Source organism: Mesoplodon densirostris, chromosome 8, assembly GCF_025265405.1.
Source record: "Mesoplodon densirostris isolate mMesDen1 chromosome 8, mMesDen1 primary haplotype, whole genome shotgun sequence".
Classification (NCBI taxonomy): domain Eukaryota; kingdom Metazoa; phylum Chordata; class Mammalia; order Artiodactyla; family Ziphiidae; genus Mesoplodon; species Mesoplodon densirostris.
Window position 1 is genome coordinate 63941654 of NC_082668.1, and position 6000 is coordinate 63947653.

Below are 6000 nucleotides of genomic sequence, written 5' to 3' on the forward strand. Positions count from 1 at the left end.
TGTGTATTTGTGTCAGAAACATAAGAATAAAATAAGACTAAAAGAAAACTAAATGCTTTAAATTAATTTCTCTGGGAAAGTTGACAATCATTTTAGGGGAGCAAATTTACTGTATACTAATCTATATTTCCAGGTAATATTAGTCATCTATCTCACAAAAAATGATAGTATATGAATAAATGTGGCATAAACATAGAAATACCCCCAAAATGACAAGAGTCAAGAGTGCATGGAAGATGTCAATACACTTTCAAAACTGGAAAGTAAACTGACTTAGCAGGACAAAGAAAACTGAAATATAACTGCCAACATGAGAGGGGAAGCTATCAAAGAGTATTAATCTAATTCAGGTCAAAGCCATTGAAATGTTTAGGAATTGGAGGTACCTGTTATTTCTGAAGATCAGGATGCACAGTGGGACGGGAAATAAATGGTTGAAAGTATATATAATTCGCAGCTGGACCACAGATCCTTTCCTCAGCCTGTGCAACTGGAATGTTACACCTTCCCCACACCCACAAAGACAAGAGTTCACTTTCTAGAAAGGATGAACTTGTGTAGTTCTAGACGTGGGGCCATGAGGACAGCTGAGGAGATGGATGAGCCATTTGACTAAATGATGAATGATTTAGCAAAATTTTGTATTATAAGTGGTGAAAGCCCTTATTCCTTTCCCTTACTTGTCTCCCAAGAAATTATGCATGTGCCTAGGTCCATGTCCACCTCCCCTCCAGCCCACCCCAGGAATATGAGTATAGAGTTCTCTCTGGGAAAACTGTCTAGTCCAGTTGATACGAACTACAAATCTTTACATGGGTCTCATTGTGGTATAGTGCCACCCACCAATCAAAAAGTTCCACCCCTGCACAAAATACTTGCACTTGATTTTTACAGTTCCAAGTTTAAAATGAATAGACATGGAGTATCACCATACGTTGAACAATAACATTTAAAATGCAGGATATAATCCAAAAGAACAAACAGGAAATAAGTAATACAATGAAAAAGGAAGAAAAAGAGGAGAAAAAGGAAAAAAAAAGCTACAGCTAAAAATCTTCAAAGAGAAAAGAAAAATCTTGGAACAAGAATACTATACAATTAAACAGGGTTCAGAGAACAAGAAAAAGCTCTTGAAAATGAAAACAAATATGATATCAGAAATAATTCAAAGGAAAATTTGGAATATAAAATTGAAGAACTGTCTCAAAAGGAGAACAAATAGATTAGATAATTAGGAGGTTAATTCTAAAGGTCAACACCCATCTAACAGTGGCTGCAAAATAAAAGAGCAGAGAAAATATTGGGTTGGCCAAAAAGTTCGTTCAGGTTTTTTCATGTTACATCTTGGACAACCCAATCGAAAAATTATCAAAAAAGAAAACTCCTCCCAAGAACTTTTCCCAAAACAAAGATGTGCTTTCAGAAGAAAGAGGCTTAGTAAGTACTAAACATGATCAACTTGTTTTGTTTTTTAAAATATAAATCACATTATGGGAAACAATGTAAGACACTGGGGATATAAAGAAGATTCTAAAAACTTTTATAGAAAAAATTGTTACATTAAAATCAGCAACCATAATGATGAAGAAATTCTTACTACAAAATCTGAAAGACAGAGAACAATGGAAGATACTTTCGTTATTCAGATGGGAAATTATCTCCATTTAAGACTTTGACTACAAGTCACACTATCAATTAAATGTGAAGATAAAGATGTTTTCAGGTGAGCAAGGTTTTAGAATGTTTACTTTCTATGTACTACTTCTCAGAAGCTACTGGAAAAGACTGAGGCAAGAGGGCATGAAGAGAGGTCTCATGCCAACAGCCCTAGAGCAGAACCACTCCGGACTGGAATAAATCCTCAGAGGGCTCCAGGAGGTGGATATTTACTTCCTCTCTCTGTCCCTCCACCACACACACAAACTGATGAAATACCTAATGCCTCATATTTTTCATTATTCTGATAAGTTTTAAATTCTGTCAGAGCTAATTTGAGAATTCAAATTAGTAAACAGACAACAATATTGAGCAAATGTAAAAGAAGGCAATTATTAAGTCTAAAACATAAGATTGTACAATAAAAGAAACATGATTAGAGTAAAACATGCGGTGTAAAGACATAGCCTCTATATCTCAGTTTAATATTACAAAAATGCTATGTTCTCAATATATTTTAACATATGTCCTGATTCTTTCATATCCACACAACACCAGCTGTAAATAATATTTATGTGGTTATAAACATGCAAACAATGAGTATTGAGGCAATCTAAATAATGATTTCACTATATGTGGAGGATAGGGGAAGAGAATATGTATTTGTTTGTATGTATGTGTCTGTGGGCCATGGGGGAGAGGGAGATCTATGATAACTAAATCCTCAATTTTCACAGTAGGAAAAAATAATGTTGCAAATTTGAAGATGAAGAAATAGCTATAAATTAATATTATTTAAAAATATGGGACTGGGCTTCCCTGGTGGCGCAGTGGTTGAGAGTCCGCCTGCTGATGCAGGGGACACTGGTTCGTGCCCCAGTCCAGGAAGATCCCATATGCCGCGGAGCGGCTGGGCCTGTGAGCCATGGCCACTGAGCCTGCGCGTCCAGAGCCTGGGCTCCGCAACGGGAGAGGCCACAACAGTGAGAGGGCCCGCGCACTGCAAAAAAAAAAAAAAAAAAAAAAAAAAAAAAATATGGGACTAAATATAGATAGAAATAGCTAAAATAGTTGAGAGCTGTCGCCTTTTGGTTAGCAGGAATTAAAGGTAGGTGTGGGTGGGTCAGAGGACTACTGTTTTGGGTGTAAAAGTTGAAACATGCAGAGAAGTATGCTGTAAGAGTTACGTTCACAGACTCTGAAACCAAGATACAGGGCTCAAATATTGGGTCTACCACCTACTAGTTATATGATCTTGTGACATAGATGCTCAGTGCCTCCATTTCCCTTTTGTAAAATTAGATAATAATGGTGTTACCTCACAGGGTTGTCTTACAGATTAAGTAGTTCAATAAACAAAATCATTTAAATAGTATGTGGCACACATTACTAGTGCTGGCAGTTCTAGGTAACTGTTAAGTATTTACATGAGTTACTCTGGTAAAAAAAATATTCAAAAGAAAACACAACACATTGTGCAATACGTAGAAATTAGTCAAGAAATAAGAATCATTATATTTAAAAACTAAAAATTGATGAATTGCCATCAATGGAATAAAACTACCTTAAACTACTAAAGTATGTTTCTTACTGTTTAATATCTAAACAAGAGCATTTCATTAATTATGCTTCATATGAAAGATTAATTTGTATCTATTGTAACTATCAGTATATGAACATATTGCATAAGATATGAGTTGAAATTGGCTTCTAAAAATCAGAAGCTCATTCACTGAAAGAAATGAAGAGAGTAAAATTGATAATAATATTCATTGGACTTCCCTGGTGATGCAGTGGTTAAGAATCTGCCTGCCAATGCAGGGGACATGGGTTTGATCCCTGGTCAGGGAAGATCCCACATGTCACAGAGCAACTAAGCCCACAAGCCACAACTACTGAGCCCACGCACCACAACTACTGAGCCCATGTGTCGCAACTACTGAAGCCTGCACACCTAGAGCCTGTGCTCCACAACAAGAGAAGCCCCCACTCGCTGCAACTAGAGAAAGCCCATGAGTAGCAACGAAGACCCAATGCAGCCAAAAAATAAAATAAAATAAATAAAATAAAAACTTGTCAGAAGGCTAATTAATATTTATGCAAATATTTCTTCTTTTTGGCTGAACACTGGTCCTATATCTGCTTTGATATTTTCACATAATATCAGGTATGCCCTCTATGCTTCAACTTAATATTCAGAAAATCCTCAATTCTCAATATATCTTAAGATATGTCACTACTCTTTCATATACACTTAGTGAGTCCAAAATTTCAACAAAACTATACTGATTTTTCTTTTTCTCCTCAGTAGAGATTAAGGACACATTTTTTTTTTTCAAAAATGAACTGTGTTTAAAGAGATGCTATTAAGTGGGGAAACAACAGGTAATGTGTTGACTGAGGTGGTTTTATTAATTGTAACATATAGTAAACCATGTTTTTGTTTTTATTTATATTTTCAACACGCGATGTAAATTAGAATACCTCCAGATATTCTTTTGGCAAGCACAAAAGCTGTTTATCCCATAGATGATATAGACAATAATGTATGGCTCATAATTTGGAAGAAAGCTGTAACTTAAGAAGTTCCGATGACATTCAAACAGTTTGTGTGTAACTAAACTAAGGCTGTTAGTGAATGGCAGCTTTAAAACATTTTAAACATGTGGACAAAAAATTGAATTTTTATTATTGTAAACGAAAAAGGAAGGTTTCTGGAGAAGCTAGACAACATACTGTAATCCAAGCTTGAGCAAGTTGAGGAGGTATGGTGTCGTATAAATAGAAACCTACTCTTCCCTTTATGAGTTTAACATACATAATCTGAAAAAGAGGAGAGATACGGAATGATAATGTACAATATCATACATCTAGCACAGGAATAGAAATGTTTTTATTCTGAATATCAGAAACTCAAGGAAGAATCACAACGAGACATTATCTCTGCAAATCTAGGTACATCCTGAAAATTTTGAATAATATACATTTTATGAAAAAGATTAAATTGAGTGAGTTTGTATATAAGTGTATGTGATGACTGAAAGAGAGAAGTGACTGAAGGACAAAACTTAATCCAGTCATTGCTATCAAACATATGACAACATTTAATGACATTTCTACTAAGGAAAGTTTGAGTACAGGAAAACCGTATGATAAAAAAAAATCTTTATAGTCTTCTGTTCATTCAACTCATAGTGTATTTAGTTATTTATAGCTTAGTGAATACTTTAAAATCATATTCACAGTTTTATTACATAGAGAAAGTGAAGAAAGAAAAGAATAATATAGGAAAAAAGAAAGGAAGATGGATTTAAAGGATTGAGAAAGTAAACTGCTTCTTTTCTTTTGAAACATTTGTCATAAAGAAAGTTCAATTCATTTTATAATTTTTAGGAATTTAGTAGAGAAACATTTCTTAATATAGAATCCTGTATACTGTAGGTATTTTTATAATATCCACTATATATTGAATACCTAAGCTGTGTAACCTATGTTAATGCAAAAATATGTACAAAGTGGCTAAAATTAAAAAAATAGAGATAATAACTGCTGGCGAGGCTGCAGAGAAACTTAATCACCTGTATATTGCTGGTTAAGATGTAAAATGATATATCTACTTCTGCAAAATAGTTTAGCAGTTTCTTCTAAAACTGAAAATGTGCTTACAATACAACCCAGGAATGGTACTTTGGGAAATTTATACCAGAGAAATTAAAACCTATGTTACTGCAAAGAAATGTACAAAAATATTTATAACAACTTTACTTATAGTAGAGAAAAACTGAAAACAACTCAAATGTCTTTCAGTGGATGAATGGTTAAACAAACTGTGGTATATCCATACCTTGGAATACTGCTCTTTTCCCTTTATCTCTTTAGTTAATTTTAATTCACTTTCACCAATCAATAAAGATTTTATTTTGCCTGGAAGATTTTCCTTCTAGGCCAAGTTGAGTATCTTCCACAATATAGTCATTCACTTGGGAATGACTTAACACAGAGCTTAAATACTGAATGAATGAATGAGTGAATCATAGTAGGACAAATGATCAATCTCTGAGATATGGAGACTATCTGAAAAAATGAGAATTCCATTAGTGAAAATAAACTCTTGTCCAACCAAGAATTACTTTTGTTTCTCTCTTATTCATTTTGGTTGAGTTCTTAGAAGTTAAAAACTTCCAGTTTTTTTATAATCGGTTTCATTATTTAGTCTAATAGGTATCTAATGGATATCATGATAAATAATAGTTCAATAAAGGCTAGAGTTAATTGTTCTCTTAATGTATGCCAGATTTTTGTCTTAACACTTTATATTTAATCCCTATTCCAACCCTATGAGAT